Genomic DNA, 18,346 nt, shown 5'->3' with positions numbered 1-18,346 from the left:
ATTAACAACCAGCTTCACCAGTAACCACCAGTGATGCTGCTGCTAGGAGGAGACAGACACTTATTAACAACCAGCTTCACCAGTAACCACCAGTGATGCTGCTGTTAGGTGGAGACAGACACTTAACAACCAGCTTCACCAGTAACCACCAGTGCTGCTGCTGTTAGGAGGAGACAGACAGCTTCAGCTTCACCAGTAACCACCAGTGCTGCTGCTGTTAGGAGGAACAGACACTTAACAACCAGCTTCACCAGTAACCACCAGTGCTGCTGCTGTTAGGAGACAGACACTTAACAACCAGCTTCACCAGTAACCACCAGTGCTGCTGCTGTTAGGAGGAGACAGACACTTAACAACCAGCTTCACCAGTAACCACCAGTTGCTGCTGTTAGGAGGCAGGCACTTAACAACCAGCTTCACCAGTAACCACCAGTGCTGCTGCTGTTAGGAGGCAGGCACTTAACAAACAGCTTCACCAGTAACCACCAGTGCTGCTGCTGTTAGGAGACAGACACTTAACAACCAGCTTCACCAGTAACCACCAGTGATGCTGCTGTTAGGAGGAGACAGACACTAAACAACCAGCTTCACCAGTAACCACCAGTGCTGCTGCTGTTAGGAGGAGACAGACACTTAACAACCAGCTTCACCAGTAACCACCAGTGTTGCTGCTGTTAGGAGGAGACAGACACTAAACAAGGCCTTTATTGTACTGCCTGAGAGACACTGTACCCACTTCTCAACTACAGTATAGCCTAAAGAAAGGAACGTGTAACTAAATAACCTTGAAGTTATGAAGATGATGACGTTTATTATGACTATCATGATGGTGACAATGATTAGGCTGATTTTAGTGATGGTATATTATGCTGATTTTAGTGATGGTATATAATGCTGATTTTAGTGATGGTATTGTAACGACCCTGGGTGTCTAAGCGCGGAAATCGACCCTGCCGCACGAGCATGCTTTTGCGGCACAGTCGATAGCGCGCCGTACCTCGGGCTCGAAGGTCGAGGGTTCGAGACCTGCTCCCTGCTGTTTCATTACAGTATATAATGCTGATTTTAGTGATGGTATATTATGCTGATATTAGTGATGGTATACAATGCTGATTTTAATGAAGGTATATTATTCAGATTTTAGTGATGGTATATTATACTGATTTTAGTGATGGTATATTATGCTGATTTTAGTGATGGTATATTATGCTGATTTGAGTGATGGTAATCATGATTATTTTTGGTAGGTCTCTTACTAGTATAATTATCTTGATTTCTGGGAAATCAGGGTGCAGATTTCAACTAGCCACAGAGTGCCTCTTTAGATGTAGTTATCTATTGTCTGTCGGTGGCTGTGTGTTTGTCTGGTGTTCTGTGGTAACAGATGTACGATGTGCGAGGCAGATTTACAGACTGTGGGTCTTTTTGTGTGTGTGTGTGTGTGTGTGTGTGTGTGTGTGTGTGTGTGTGTGTGTGTGTGTGTGTGTGTCTGAATTGAGTGTTTATTAGGATCCCATTGGCTAGTGCTAAAGCAGCAGCTACTCTTCCTGGAATCCACATAAAACATGACATAATACAGAACATGAATAGACAAGAACAGCATCAGGACAGAACTACATACAATGTCAAATAAGTATACACTTTTCATTCATTATCGCCTTCATAATCAGGCGATTCATAGACACTACTGAATGCAATTGCAACACACGAAAAGAGGTGCGTTGCAAACTGACGTGAATATAGCAAACCTGTTTCTCTAAATTCCCCTGTGTAGGTGTGTGTGTTCTGCGAGGGGAAGTGAGTAGGCTGTGTGTGTGAGTAACGTAAACGGCTGTACCCAAACCGTGGTGGTTACTGTGGTCACAAGTGACAATGAGGATGTCTCACAATCAGTCAGTCAGTCACCTCAGCTGTCTTCTGTTTCAATCACACGTGTAGCCCTCAAACACTAGTGCATTCAGGCCTTTTTAAAAAAAAATTAATATATATTTTTTTACCTTCATTTAACTAGGCAAGTCAGTTAAGAACAAGTTCTTATTTTCAATGACAGCCTAGGAACAGTGGGTTAACTGCCTGTTCAGGGGCAGAACGACAGATTTGTACCTTGTCAGCATGGGGATTTGAACTTGCAACCTTTCGGTTACTAGTCCAACGCTCTAACCACTAGGCTACCCTGCCGCCTTACTGCACACACGCACGCACGCACGCACGCACAATGTGTGTGTGTTTTATATGCATAAGAACAGTAGGATGCGTGTGTGTGTTTGAATGTGTGCGTGTGTGTGTTTTATATGCATAAGAACAGTAGGATGCGTGTGTGTGTTTTATATGCATAAGAACAGTAGGATGCGTGTGTGTGTTTGAATGTGTGCGTGTGTGTTTTTTATATGCATAAGAACAGTAGGATGCGTGTGTGTGTTTGAATGTGTGCGTGTGCGTGTGTGTGTTTTATATGCATAAGAACAGTAGGATGCGTGTGTGTGTTTGAATGTGTGCGTGTGTGTGTTTTATATGCATAAGAACAGTAGGATGCGTGTGTGTGTTTGAATGTGTGCATGTGTGTGTTGTATATGCATAAGAACAGTAGGATGCGTGTGTGTGTTTGAATGTGTGCGTGTGTGTGTTTTATATGCATAAGAACAGTAGGATGCGTGTGTGTGTTTTGTATGCATAAGAACAGTAGGATGCGTGTGTGTGTTTTATATGCATAAGAACAGTAGGATGCGTGTGTGTTTTAATGTGTGCGTGTGTGTGTTTTATATGCATAAGAACAGTAGGATGCGTGTGTATGTTTGAATGTGTGCGTGTGTGTGTTTTATATGCATAAGAACAGTAGGATGCGTGTGTGTGTTTTATATGCATAAGAACAGTAGGATGCGTGTGTGTGTTTTATATGCATAAGAACAGTAGGATGCGTGTGTGTGTTTGAATGTGTGTGTGTGTGTTTTATATGCATAAGAACAGTAGGATGCGTGTGTGTTTTATATGCATAAGAACAGTAGGATGCATGTGTGTTTGAATGTGTGCGTGTGTGTGTTTTATATGCATAAGAACAGTAGGATGCGTGTGTGTGTTTGAATGTGTGTGTGTGTTTTATATGCATAAGAACAGTAGGATGCGTGTGTGTGTTTTATATGCATAAGAACAGTAGGATGTGTGTGTGTGTTTTATATGCATAAGAACAGTAGGATGCGTGTGTGTGTGTTTTATATGCATAAGAACAGTAGGATGCGTGTGTGTGTTTTATATGCATAAGAACAGTAGGATGCGTGTGTGTTTTATATGCATAAGAACAGTAGGATGCGTGTGTGTGTTTTATATGCATAAGAACAGTAGGATGCGTGTGTGTGTTTTATATGCATAAGAACAGTAGGATGCGTGTGTGTGTTTTATATGCATAAGAACAGTAGGATGCGTGTGTTTGCTCTGGACAATAGTAGCATCGTCAAGCCATTGTGTTTATGGAAAGCACCCAAGTGATACTAATATATCTCAATATAGCTTTAGGGGGGGAATGGCATCATGTTATCACATACATAGAAACAAACTGTGAGCGTAGTCAGTGTGTATCCACTCCAAAACCTTAATATATTCAGGACATCTGATCCATCTCCCTCTCCCCCCCTTCTCCCCCCTTTGATCTGCATAAACAATAGCATCCACTCATGAAGACATATGGAAAATAGAACCATCAAAATGTTCAATCCTGGAGACTCAAGAAGCCCTTGTGTACTGAACAGGGGAAAAACCATTAGGCAACACACACACACACACACACACACACACACACACACACACACACACACACACACACCCCTCTGGCAGGCAGATATGACACAACGGCTCCTGCTGTTGTTGTCTGTTAGGCAGCCAGCGGCGCATTTGCGACCCAAGATGGACGCTCCCAGAGTGACGTCTGTTGTTCGCAGGAGGAGAATGGAATTTCAGGATAGCAGAGAGAGAGAGAGAGAGAGAGCTCAGATAACGTCGGGCTGCTGTTTCAATCACAGCCTCGTCCTGTTTCTGGGGCACGAGGCGTGAAGGGTGTCTGTTTATCTCCAGACCACCAACCCCTCCACTCCCTACAGCTCACAGACCAGGAAGTGCACAGCATTGGTTGACAGGGAATCTTAACATGTTATTTTGATGTGTAAATCCTGCTCTCTGCTGTGTCACTATGTTCATTGTCTCTGAAGTCTATTGAGTTTGTTGTTATAGGAAATCAGATTCTGCCATAATAATCAAAGTAGTGTAGCTTACAGCGCAGATCCAATCGACTAGGCTACAGTATCTCACATGTTGCCTCTCTGACTGAAATGCCTGCCTGCCCGGATCTTTGCTTTGTTATGACTTGTTTGTCTTTGAAGGGATGTCTGGTTCTCCCATAACAATTATGCAATTGGAAAAAAAAACCTCTCAGCTCAAGAAAAAGATGGTTACACACCAATAGAATGAATAAAAGACACACAAGTTGAGCCAATGTGAATGAAAAAGAGAATCTCCCCTTTGTCTGCGCGCGCGTGTGTGTGTGTGTGTGTTTGTGTGTGTGGCTATTGTCGGGTGCAGGTGTTTGCACTTCAGTCAGCCTGTGTAGCCTAGGCGGCAACCCTAGCTTTTCTTCACTCACAGATTTGATATGATTTACTCTGAACATCTGTCTCTTGCAGGTGTGTGGAACCATGAGGTCTTCACTCTGATCGCATGATATAGATATTACACAGGGGCAGGGTGTGTGCGTGTGTGTGTGTACATGCCTGTGTGAGACGTATAGCTGCGCAGCAGAGACAACATTCTCCCCCTCAGGGATCAAACATGAATCCCGCTGCTCTGTAATCCAAACCTGTATTTTGTCTGGGTGACCAGACAGACCCTCCAACAGTGGTATCTGGCTTGATTTCCTGTGGGTGAGTGGTATCAACAGATGAGGTCGACTCCGGTGTCCGCCTCACCAAATGAGGAGTCTACTCCAGAGGCATGGGGCATATATCCAAGCTACACCTGCTTGGTTGAATCGTGTCTCAGTGGAAACCGAAGAAATATAAGAAAATAGCCTAGCTTTAACTGTTTTCAGGCTATTTCTCTCTCTCCCTGTCCACTGCTACTTCTACCGAAGTTCAGATATCTGGTGACAGGAGGCAGGAGAAAACACTGTGATTGGCTCCTCGCTATGAGGAAGTGCTGGGCCCCCGAGGAGGAGCCAGATGGGTTCCAGTTTCACATCAAACGCTACCGTAGCACTGTAGCACAGCTCCTGTTGCTGTGGGGCAATGAGAGAGAAATAACCAGTCGTGTTGTAAGCGTTTGTGAAACAAGTCCGTTATTGTTGGTGTCACTGCTGCTCTGTCGGGGTGTACTGTAACTGTGTGAAGTCGAACACAGTCAGGAAGTGAAGGTTTCTGTTCTGGTTTATCATTGAAAATTATACAGGGAGGGAGCTAATGTGCCAAGTTAGGCTAGTACACCATCCATTCAGAACCTCTGGCTTGACAGACTGTTTTAAAAGTCATTTTCAGGGGTTTTAAAGGGTGTTTTACGTTTAGCCTGGGGGAAATGCCAGTGTGCCGGACAGAATTTGATTGAATGAATTTGAGCCAAATATGTGAGAAGAATCTTCATCTCATCACCAGCGCCATGAGTTTTCCCTGGCCATGTTACTTGACCAGGAAAAACTCTGGGCACCTACTCATCACATTTCAGCACCCAGTCATCACTGCATAGCATGTGGCCACGTGTTCTGCGTCGTTGAAATAGGGTACATTTGTGGATTGAGGAAACAAAACGTATGTTGGCTAAGCTAGCCGGACATGTTAAGTACCCAACGATGAGTTATGTTCAACGCCATTTGCGTGGACAAATCATATTTCCTGACAATGATGGAAGAAAAGGCATGTATAACTAGACACATTCCAATTTAGTGCAGCAAACGGTGAAAGCCAGTGACTTGTACAGAAGAGATGCTTGGTCTGTTTCGGCACTCTTAAGGCACAGCAATTCCATCCAAATTAGCATGAGTCAATGGAGCCCAAAGTGAAGCTGATTTGTCTTCTGTTTGAAATTCCAGCCTAATTGGTTAGCATGGGAGGGAAGGCGGAGCAGTATCTGTCTGTCATTTCTTGCTTGGGTTGTCATTAAAGGTTGTGCGAAATGAATGTCAGAGTTTATTTGCCTGGGGGTGTTTTATTATTTTATTTTATTTATTAAACCCCCCACGAATACCGAATACATCTTTTGACTCCGCCGTGCTTTCAAACTTGTAATGTAATATAATTGTAAATGAGTGTTAGATGTTCAAATGTATTTCCTTGTTGTTGTTTTTTTTCATCTGAAAGATGTCTCACGGGTCCCTTCCCCCATCCTCATCACCAATGCTAATTTCTCACATTAATAAAAGAGGCTTAGTTGAAGGTTGCGGTGTAGGATGGATGATACACACAGGGATTGGGCCGCACCGTATCCTCCCACACATGGTGGAATCGTATTATCACGCCGGCAGTACTTTTTACAGTGGCCTGTCGTGGCTGTAATGTGTGTAGCTAAGCTAGGTGACCGTTGCTGTTAGCATAGCGCCCGTAGCATTGGCCTCTATGGGAGCTGGGCTAATGTAAACAGTGTGTTAGCGCTGCTGGGGTGAGTGGAGTCATTGACTGTTAATCATTGTTCAACAGCGAGGCTGTCAGGCCACAACAACACGGCACAGGATTAATCACTGCTATAGATCCCCATTTTACGGAGGGACCATTTTAATGCCAACGTTTTTAATCATTAGGCTCTACTTGTTACATATAGGAGCAGCCTTGGGTCTGAGGAAATAGTCAGTTGTAGCTAAATACTGGTCAGGATTTTGAACACCTCAAGGTATATTTTCATTTCCCCTTGAAGATGAAGGCCTACACAAGGCTGTTAATCAATAATGTATGACCATAATGATGCTATTAACAAGATATATTGACACAACAATTATGGCGTCTTTAATTGTAAAGATGAACGATGATAAAAACATGTGCATCTTGTCTCTAGTTATTTCTAGTCTAAGCCCTACTTCATTTACAGCTCTATTTTGGTTTTTAGAGTGAGATATTCGAAGACATGGGTTCTTCTAAGAGTGAGAGAGAGAGAGAGAGGAGCTTGTTCTTGGTAATTAAAAGGCAATTTTCTGAAATTGATTAGATTATGCTAATGAGGGAAGATGATATCAGGCAAACGGGGGAGAGAGAGTGGGAGAGAATGCCAGTCCAGCCGCCATTACACGCAGGCGGGCCCGCTCGCTGCTTTTCTGTCTGCCGAGTGCTTCATAAAATGTCAGAGCGCTTCTCTCTATTCTCCCCGAGCAAGATGCTGAGAGATTGCAGCGTGTGATGAACTGGCAGCTAGCTCACCTGCTGCACTCTGTGTGTGTGTGTGTGTGTGTGTGTGTGTGCTTGTGTGTGTGCACTGGCCTCTCTCTCATGTAGCGTTGGAGCAGAACGGAGTGGCCTTCTGCCTGCTGCTTTCTCTCCCGCTCTGTCAATAAAGGACCACAGACTCTTTTCCAGCCATCTTTCCCCCGTGTTGAACAGGCAGTAGAGCGTCAATTCAGTTCCCAGCACTAATAATCTAAATGTCACCAAAAGACTGTTGTTCAGAGGCGTCTCAGACAACCGAGCTGCTGTAGCTGTCGCAGGATTGTTGTAGTTGTTGCAGTGATTTCGAGGACTAGCTAGGCTCCTCGGTCTTCCATCAGTTTTATTAGTGGAAGGCGTTCTGAACGGGCCTGGTCGTGAAACGACACACGTGCGCACTAACATCTGCCCATTGATACAGACAGATGCTGCAGCACACCCCCTGCAACCTCCGTTAGTCCTCTACACATGTAGAAGACTAGGTATCTGCTCTGCATATGCTGTGTTGCCTATTTGCACAGCTCAGTCAGAGGAAATCAAACACGAGGCTATCTCTTTAACTGAAGTCATAATTACACAATTATGCGAACTCAAGAATGCGTCCGGGCGCTGTAAAAACCAGCCAAGCTCCAGCAGCGGTGAGCAGAGGGGAGCCGGGAGTGTGTGTGTGTGGGGGGGGGGTTTAGGATATAGGAAACAGGCTTTGAGAGGGAGCCTGGAGGCTTCATTTAGCCACGACAACAGTACATGAGCTCATTACACACACAGAGAGCTCTCAGGCCCAGCCCAACACACTGCACCATGCACACAGCCACACACACACTCCGACAGCAGCGGGAAACATCAACATTTAATGGGATATCTCTATCCTCCTAGCCCTCTCGTTCCTGTGCTAAAGGAACATTAGGCTGAGCCACCAGGGGCAGGAGTAAAGGGGTTTGCAACCTGGCTGAGGGTTTTTAGGAAACCAATAATCCTGGTAAAGCCTACAGCCACTGAATATCAAATATGGCCCACCAAGGGAACATTCAGTCAAATGTACAGTTGAAGTCAGAAGTTTACATACACCTTAGCCAAATACATTTAAACTCAGTTTTTCACAATTCCTGACATTTAATCCCAGTAAAAATCCCTTGTCTTGGGTCAGTTAGGATCACCACTTTATTTTAAGAATGTGAAATGTCAGAATAATAGTAGAGAGAATGATTTATTTCAGCTTTTATTTCTTTCATCACATTCCCAGTGGGTCAGAAGTTTACATACACTCAATTAGTATTTGGTAGCATTGACTTTAAATTGTTTAACTTGGGTCAAACGTTTTGGGTAGCCTTCCACAAGCTTCCCACAATAAGTTGGGTGAATTTTGGTCCATTCCTCCTGATAGAGCTGGTGTAACTGAGTCAGGTTTGTAGGCCTCTTTGCTCGCATACGCTTTTTCTGTTCTGCCACACATTTTCTATAGGATCGAGGTCAGGGCTTTGTGATGGCCACTCCAATACCTTGACTTTGTTTTCCTTAAGCCATTTTGCCACAACTTTGGAAGTATGCTTGGGGTCATTGTCCATTTGGAAGACCCATTTGTGACCAAGCTTTAACTTCCTGACTGATGTCTTGAGATGTTACTTTAATATATCCACATAATTTTTATGGCCAAACAGTTCTATTTTTGTTTCATCAGACCAGAGGACATTTCTCCAAAAAGTACAATCTTTGTCCCCATGTGCAGTTGCAAACTGTAGTCTGGCTTTTTTATGGTGATTTTGGAGCAGTGGCTTCTTCCTTGCTGAGCGACCTTTCAGGTTATGTCGATATAGGACTCGTTTTACTGTGGATATAGATACTTTTGTACCTGTTTCCTCCAGCATCTTCACAAGGTCTTTTGCTGTTGTTCTGGGATTGATTTGCACTTTTTGCACCAAAGTACGTTCATCTCTAGGAGACAGAACGTGTCTCCTTCCTGAGCGGTATGACGGCTGCATGGTCCCATGGTGTTTATACTTGCGTACTATTGTTTGTACAGATGAACGTGGTACATTCAGGCAGTTGGAACTTGCTCCCAAGGATGAACCAGACTTGTGGTCTACAATTGTTTTTCTGAGGGCTTGGCTGATTTCTTTTGATTTTCCCATGATTTCAAGCAAATAGGCACTAAGTTTGAAGGTAGTCCCTGAAATACATGCACAGGTACATCTCCAATTGACTCAAATTGTGTCAATTAGCCTATCAGAAGTTTATAAACTCAGTGTATGTAAACTTTTGACACACTGGAATTGTGATACAGTGAATTATAAGTGAAATAATCTGTCTGTAAACAATTGTTGGAAAAAATCCTCGTGTCATGCACAAGGTAGATTTCCTAACCGACTTGCCAAAACTCTTAACAAGAAATTTGTGGAGTGGTTGAAAAACGAGTTTTAATGATTCTAATCTAAGTGTATGTAAACGTCCGACTTCAACTGTATCTGTAAAGATATTTTTTACATCAGCAGATGTCACAAAGTGCTCATACAGAAACGGAGCCTAAAACCCCAGCATTCATTTGAATGTGAAGGGAACGTCCGTCTTATAAATGCCAATTCTATGAGCACATCTCTCCGCCTTCAGTTGATACAGTCAAAGTGGAGTCATGTAGAATGAGCTTTGACCACACATTTCTGTCTGCACTAAGGAATGCTTGATCAGGACTGAGGCATTGGCCGTCTCTTCTTAGTCACTTTTGTATCCACCTCAGCTTAAAAGTGGCTAGACATTCATTTAAAAAAAACATAATTATAATCCTGTAATAGTGTATAAATGTACATATCATTGACACATTTTGTTGTGGAAATCTCTAAGCGTGAGATGTATAAAATGTATAGAATTGCCTAAAAGTCGGCCTATTTCATTCCAGGAAAATAGGCAGAGTCAGGCTCGATGGGAGAGATTGTTGCTTCTGTCATTGCGGTGTGTATTTATAACAGCTAGCTCCGTTGCTGGCTAAACCGGGCTGTGCTGATGCTCGCAGGACACTCCACGATTCTGTCACTTTCGTTTTGTCTTGCGTTTGACATGCATGTCATCTGCATTATGCATATCTGGAGTGTAGCAGTCGATCTCTCCCTCCCTCCTTTCCGTCTCCCTTTCTCTCTCTCCCCCCCCCGTCCTTCACTCTCTCTCCCTCTTCCCCATGTTGCTAAGACTCCTCCCATTCCGTCTCTCCCCTATGCCCACACACATGACTGTTGTGGTCGATAAACACTGTGCCAGACTGTTTCTGTTGATTGTACCCTGATGGAAAATGTTATGATTATTCTAATGTTGGACTGGACCTGGAAGCAAAAGCTGTGGCCTTTTGGTGAATTGACCCACCTCTGTGTGAACTGTGTCAATCTAATCCTGTATTTTTTTTGTCTAATCCTGTATTTTTTTTTGGTGAACCATTTCTTAGGGGACCAATTGACACTTGAAATGAACACGACAATGATGCTTACAGTGAATGTATGTGTGTGTGTTAAAGTTGAGTTTGTTGAAGTGGTATGAAGTGTATAATTCTTCCACAGATCAAAATGACGTGTTATAAATGTCAGGTATCGAGTATTACCGCCTGTTTCAGCCCAGCCACGTGGCTGGATATCTATTTTGCTGTGACATTTTCCTAGTCTTCTTGTCTACCTGAATGTAGCAGCTTTGTCCCATTTACGGTCCTTCTCACACCAATTGAATGTAATTTAATAATGATCAGTAATAGATCATCACCGGTGATGGAGCCTGGGGGAAGAAGCAGTGCAGAATAGATGATTTAAAACGGAACAGGGGTAGGAACCAGGAAGGGTATATGTCATGTATAGTAACAGCCAAGTGTTATTATCCCTAACAAGAGCTGGCTTGCCTCTCTCTGTGTCCGTGTCTTTATGGTGTTTGTTCTTTGTGGAGCGAGCACACACACACGCACACACACACGCACGCACGCACACACACGCACACACACACACACACACACACACACACATTGCCTTTCTCTCTCTGCGTAATGGAGTCCTCTAAATATATCCGGTTTGGGGCAGATCTGAATGTGCTGCGACGGGCGGTAATGAGGGAGAGATTGGCTTGTGGAGAGAAAGAGCAGAGGGTGGAAGAATAACAAATTCATCAGGACTGAATCACTCACTGAGAGAGCTGCCTGTCTGCCTGCGTTGGGCTTTGGTCTGGCTAATGATCTTAAGACCCCACAAGGTTTCCATGGGGACATATTTGACGATGGCTCTATATGTAAATTGAGCAGCATTTCGCCAACTATTGCTTAGGTGGGTAGAGATGTCTGCTACATAGGCCTGCTTGTCAGCACCTACCTACCCCTCCTTTCTCTTTCAAAAAGCAGCCCGAGAGAAAAATAATTTCTGCTTCCCTAAACGACAGAGGAAACACATTTATCCATCTTATTCCGGGTGCTGTTGACGTGCCGGGAGACATAGTCCTACTGTAGGTTAGCTGCCCCTTTTAGAGGGTGTGTGTGAGAAATGTCAGTCTATCTGTGTGGCGTGCAGAATGTAACGCTCCTCCCTGCAGGCTGCTGCCCTTCCAGGAGGGACTCGGGTCCAGCCTAGTGGGCTGAAGGACCTGTTTCTCCTCACTGAGATACGTTGCCATATTTACATTTTGAGTCATTCAGCAGACACTCTTTTATCCAGAGCGACGTACAGCATTCATTTTAAGATAGCTAGGTGGGACACACATATCACAGTCATAGTAAGTACATTTTTACTCAATACAGTAGCAATCAGCAAATACAGAGCTAGGTGGGGCAGTTGTATTAGTTCACAATAGGCTTTTACATTTTTTTTTTATTGTATAAATGGGGGGTTGGGTTATTTAAGACACTCTTTTAAAGGAATAAGAGTGGTACATGTAGGCCCCTGTCAAATTCTCTCCAGTCAATGTAAGTTATACTGAGTTGAGTTTAGTTGTAGGCGAGCAGAGCAAGTTCTAGCTGTGACAGTTCTGTCACAGACAGAAGCTTGACATCTAACACAAGTGACAAGCTCAGCTACCCCTCTCTTCAGTGGTTCCATCCCGGGCCCAAAATCACATTATTGTCACTGAAAACCACAGCGCAGATTGCAGTGGGAGTGTAGAATCCGGCTGCCCGCCTGCGTGTTTATGACTGTGAATTAGGTCTTTCAGTACAGGAGGACTGAGCTGTTTTTCCCTGTCGGCGTGTTATTGCCCTGACAGTCACCACTAGTGGTCTTTCAGTGGGGTTGGGCTCTGGTGATTTAAAAGCAGTCCGTGGATTGGCTGCAACAGTACGGGAAGGATACCGCTGCCAAGGTGGTGCAATGGGGTGAGAGATGTTGCCCTTCCCGACATGCCCCGCTCTGCCATCTGTCACTGGGCGGGTGTGCAAAAAAGGGGCGGGGTTTAAAGAGCAGACTGTGGCCACTTAACAGTCAACACACACAGGGGCATTGTGCGGTGTGCCCATTGGCTCAACTGTGCTAGGCTATGTCACTGTTGTTACCCATCATCATGGTGTCTGTCTTGATGCTGTCAGTGCTGTGACTCAGTAGTCTGGTAATAGTTTGAGGTTTAACCCGGGACAAAGGCCATGGCTTCCTGTTGGCAGTATGTCACTTCCTGCCTAGTGGTAGTGTGTGTAGGCGGGGTAGGGAGGGGATCTGAGTAGGACGATCTGGATTCATCTGTGTCACTTAGTGTTTCGTGCAAACAAGACAGCCATGAGTAAACACACACACACCGTGAAAAGGTAAACAGTGGGGACTGAAATGTGTAAGGTGGTGTGTAGTGAGGGATATACTGGTAATTTCTCAGTCTGGGTTCATGACCTACCTACCTACCTACCTACCCCTCTCTCTCTCTCTCTCTCTCTCTCTGTCTCTCTCTGTCTCTCTCTCTCTCTCTCTCTCTCTCTGTGTGTCTCTCTCTCTCTCTCTCTCTGTCTCTCTCTCTCTCTCTCTGTGTCTCTCTCTCTCTTTCTGTGTCTCTCTCTCTCTCTCTCTCTCCTGAGATATTTAGTCAATGGAAAGTATAAAACGCCAGCAAGAAAACGTCTAGATGGAGTTTTAACCTATTTACAATAACATTACTTTTAGATCCACGACGAATAAAGAGGCTGAAAGAACGATATAATACGAGCGTCTGCTAAACAGCATTGAGTATACGTGCTCTGTCCCCAATCTCTCAAACTTTACTCTCCTATTTCTGCCGCCCACATAGTGAAGTGGGGGGGGCTAAACGTCCCAAATGGCACCCTATTCCCTATACAGTGCACTACTTTTGACCAGAGCCCCACTATATAGGGAATAGCGTCCCATCTGGGACGCAGCACAGAGCGCTGCTTGCTGCAGGTTGCTCTGCTCTTTGTCGCATTAAAGGCCTCTAATTGTGTTGAACGAGGCCACGGGACACTGGCCATGGCGGGTGCCGAAGACGACACAGGAGCCGCCAGTATCACCAGGCAACCGTCGCACAGCGGAGCCCCAATGGAGCCCAGGGCCGGCTCCATGCTTCAGGAGGCCGCCTCCAGTTTCACATCGTACACATCCAGCCAATCAGTTTAACCAGTGTGTACAAGACAGGAAGATGCAACTACAGTAGCATTCATATCATGGCTAATTTTCACCTCATTCACTGTATGGATTTACAAGTGGGTTTTAGGCCCTTTATGATTGAGATGTTCTCTCTGGTGTGGTGGGGAAATGACAGAGCTAAGAATAAAGGTGTTTGTTGAATGCGGAGACGTGAGATGAAGAGGCAAACATAGACACAACACTTAAGCGGCTGTAGGGGGAGAGAAACGGAGAGGATAGAAAGAGAGAGACGGAGGATTCGGGCTGAGAGGCAGGCAGGCAGTGTGTGATTTTGAATAGGGTTAAGATGTGGGGAATAATGCGTGTCCCCTCTCTCGCTCCCCTCCATTAGGGTGAGAGGAGACATTGTGTCCGCACTCTGATTACCGCTGATCCGTGCTGATGACTCTGTTGCCGGATTATCTCTGTTAGCATCGGCCATCTGTTACTGTGGGGGGAGAAGAAAGAGGCCGGGGGGAGAGAGAGACGCACGCTACCAGCAAGGGCCCAGCTCAGTCCTCCTTGGATTATGCAGCCATTTGACACACACACACACACAGGCCTCCCCTCTCACACACAGCAGAGAAGAGGAGGAGGGTCTTCTCCACAATAGCAGGGACATGCGAAGGCTGCTATCGAGGCCACATCCACTCATAAAAACCCAGCTAGCGAGCTGTTTATAGTCCCAGCAGATTTCCTGAAGGGCCATTCTTACCACCATTTGCAGCTTGTTTTGGCAGCTGAATGGTGTGTTGTATATGTGGACGTGACTGTGATTCTGCCAGGGTAACACATCTTATAAATCATTTGGAGGCTATTAGCATAAATCTCTCCTCTCGTAGCATCCGTGGCCTGCTGTTTGGTCTCAACGCAGCTCGCTGATTGGCTCGACGTTACCCAAGTCAAATTAATTTAGCCGTTCACGGAGATTATACCGCCCGCCTTATACCGCCACTGTGCAGTGCAGTTAATTACCTATAAAATCAAGCTAATTCTGATGCTAAATCCATTTTAATTTATCCTAATTAAGTCAGGATTGGATCCTTAAATACCTCGGCGGTCCATTATTGTTGCAATCATTGTTTGCTGCGTCAGTTGGTATTCTCTCCCCGCTCCAATCGTATGATTCTTAATAGATTTAATAGTACTAAGTGATCAGTTTGTTGTCGTGGATGTCAGAGTCAAAGGAAGAGGGACAGTCGTTTTGTCTCATGTGGGGGAGAAGAAGAATCCCTTGTCAGAGATGCTGTGTAAGATGAGATGGGGGGAGGGTTGCTTCTTCTTCTTTTACCCCAGAAGGAATCGCTTTTTTAGAGGAAATCAATTCTCTTCACGTCTTGGGGTTTTGACAGGCCGAGGCACAAGTGCAGATATTGAGAAATGACAGGAATGGTTTACACGCCGTCGTTCATCCCTGGTGGGGTTTGTTTCTGCGTTTCCTTCAGACAAAATGCCTTCTCGTTCTCTTTCCCCCTCTCTCGTTCTCTCTGTCTCTCTCTCTGTCTCTCTCTCTGTCTGTCTCGTCTCTGAATTGCCATTTGAAATCACACCGAATGATCCGCTCCATTGACTACCTGACACAAAATAAGCCCCCGTCTCATTTTGTCGGAGAGATGAGCCGTTGTTTTTGCCATTTTTATCTGCGTTGTAAAACCTGATCTCCATCCGGCCGCTATTGATTGTCACCTGTTTATCTGAGACAATGGTGACAGCAGTGCAATGGCGAACCTAGTATTACACTTAAGCAGAGAGCAAAATGTATACGAACAATATTGATACAGATTTTCGCAAACCACGGTCATTAAAAACGGAGGCTTATTGCTAAAACAAGCATTTAAAAAAGAAGCCCCAAAAGGCCTAATGATTTGGATAAATGGACCTGTCGTGTCTGTGCATGAGAAACGGGTCCCTCCCGCTGACCCTTGACCTCTCTGGTAAATACACATGACCGTTTCTGTGTCCAAAATGACACCCTATTCCCTACACAGTCCACTACCTATGACCAGGGCCCATAGCACTCTGGTCAAAAGTAGTGCGCTACATAGGCAGTAGGGTGCAATCGTGGACACAGAACACTGCCCATATTTGCCACAGCGACAACTGAACCGGAATGGCCGCCCTGCAACAGTCCTCCTCCAGCACCACGTGCAGTAGCCAGGCAGCAGCCAGATCCCCAAGGATTGCAGCAGGTTTTCTTGTCATTTTGCGCCCGTCCTCGTCAGCGTAGCTCTTGGCTGATACTTGATATTCAGAGGATATCAGCTTTTGTCTCTGAGATCTAATCAGTGTCCCTGCGCCTGCTGCAGGGGAGAGAGAGAGAGAGAGGAGGGGGACTAAGGGAGACTGTTTATGTGTAATGACACAATATGAAAGGCAGCCTGTAAAACACAATCTGCAAACTGCGCTTTTCAAGGGGATTCTCATACCTGGATTAGTGTCAGGCAAAGGGATGAAAACGGAAGGAGAGAGGAGAGAGTCAGGGGCCGTGTGATATGGGAGGGATTTTGTGGGTGTGTGCATGTGTGAGAGAGTGTGTGTGTATGTGAGAGAGAGGGTGTGTGTGTGTGTGTACGCAGGTGCATGTGAGAGAGAGGGTGTGTGTGTGTGTACGCAGGTGCATGTGAGAGAGAGGGTGTGTACGCAGGTGCATGTGAGAGAGTGTGTGTGTACGCGTGTGTATGTGAGAGAGAGGTTGTGTGTGTGTTCTGTCTGCCTGAATGTTTGTGTAGGAGAAGGTGGGTAGGAGGGAATAATGGAGTAGAAATAAGCGACAGTGGAAGCATCAACCCCGCCGTTGCCTCTCAAGGTTTATTTGTGCCAGTGTTGTCAGTTATGCTAGTTCTCTATGAGGCTGTTAATGGACGGGAATACAGTAGTTCCACAGTGGAGAGAAGCCCATTGGGTCATAGAGGAGTCTTTGAAAGCCCTCTGTGTGTTTTGTACAAGGCTGAAAGAAAGTGGAACTGTGAAGGCTTTAGTTTGCCTACATCCACTGTGAGAGAGAGGACTGTTTTACACTGTGTGTAAAGAGCTGTGAACACTCTTGTAAATCAAATAGAGCTTCACACTTCGTGCATGTGTGAACTGTGTGTGTGAGAGAGAAAGTGAGTTTGTGTGTGTGTGTGAGTGAGAGAAAGTGAGTGTGTGTGTGTGTGTGTGTGTGTGAGAGAGAGAGAAAGTGAGTTTGTGTGTGTGAGAAAGCTAGTTTGTGTGTGTGTGTGTGAGAGAGAGAAGGTGAGTTTGTGTGTGTGTGAGAGAAAGTGAGTTTGTGTGTGTGAGAGAGAGAAAGTCTATGTGCGTGTTTTGTCTGCCCAAAATGTCTCTTCTTTCCCCTCGCCACTGAACACTGTCATTTACTATCATGTTAAAGTGATAATGGTCACTAATTACACACCAACCCCCCCCCCACCCCTCAAGATGCCATCCTCCCAGCCCATGAGCTCTGAATGGGAGGTGGGTGTGTGTGAGGGGGATGGTGTCCAGGGCTAAATAGAAATATTGTTCCTGGGAAGTAAGTGGCGGGCAGCTGGGTGTGTATACTGGGACGCTGGGTGTGTGTAGCGGGGCGCTGGGTGTGTGTGCTGGGGCGCTGGGTGTGTGTAGTGGAGCGCTGGGTGTGTGTAGTGGGGCACGGGGTGTGTGTAGTGGGGCACGGGGTGTGTGTAGTGGGGCGCTGGGTGTGTGTAGCGGGGCTCTGGGTGTGTGTAGCGGGGCGCTGGGTGTGAGTAGCGGGGCGCTGGGTGTTTGTAGCGGGAGGCGGGGTGTGTGTAGCGGGAGGCGGGGTGTGTGTAGCGGGGCGCTGGGTGTGTTTAGTGGGGCTCTGGGTGTGTGTAGCAGGGCGCTGGGTGTGTGTAGCGGGGCTCTGGGTGTGTGTAGCAGGGCGCTGGGTGTGTGTAGTGGGGCTCTGGGTGTGTGTAGCGGGCGCGACAGGGTGTAGCGGGCGCGACAGGGTGTAGCGGGCGCGACAGGGTGTAGCGGGCGCTACAGGGTGTAGCGGGGCGCTACAGGGTGTGTGTAGCGGGCGCGACAGGGTGTAGCGGGGCGCGACAGGGTGTAGCGGGGCGCTACAGGGTGTAGCGGGGCGCTACAGGGTGTGTGTAGCGGGGCGCGACAGGGTGTAGCGGGGCGCTACAGGGTGTAGCGGGGCGCGACAGGGTGTAGCGGGGCGCGACAGGGTGTAGCGGGCGCGACAGGGTGTAGCGGGCGCGACAGGGTGTAGCGGGGCGCTACAGGGTGTGTGTAGGGGTGTGTGTAGCGGGGCGCTGGGTGTGTGTAGCGGGGAGCTGGGTGTGTGTAGCGGGAGCTGGGTGTGTGTAGCGGAGCTCTGGGTGTGTGTAGCGGGAGGCGGGGTGTGTGTGTTTTTCTCTTTCTTTTCTCTCCTCTGCTTTTGTAACGGTGCTG

General features: G+C 46.2%; 1 protein-coding gene across 2 annotated transcripts in view; it reads left to right on the top strand.

The window, feature by feature from the left end:
• The window catches only part of LOC121839256 (bromodomain adjacent to zinc finger domain protein 2B-like), a 61,200-nt gene that overhangs the window by 30,651 nt on the left and 12,203 nt on the right, over nt 1-18,346 (top strand). The window lies entirely within an intron of this gene.

The sequence above is a fragment of the Oncorhynchus tshawytscha genome, linkage group LG14 (assembly GCF_018296145.1).
Source record: "Oncorhynchus tshawytscha isolate Ot180627B linkage group LG14, Otsh_v2.0, whole genome shotgun sequence".
In the NCBI taxonomy this organism is placed as follows: domain Eukaryota; kingdom Metazoa; phylum Chordata; class Actinopteri; order Salmoniformes; family Salmonidae; genus Oncorhynchus; species Oncorhynchus tshawytscha.
Note: the sequence above shows the minus strand (reverse complement) of the source record. Positions and strands in the feature narration are given on the sequence as shown.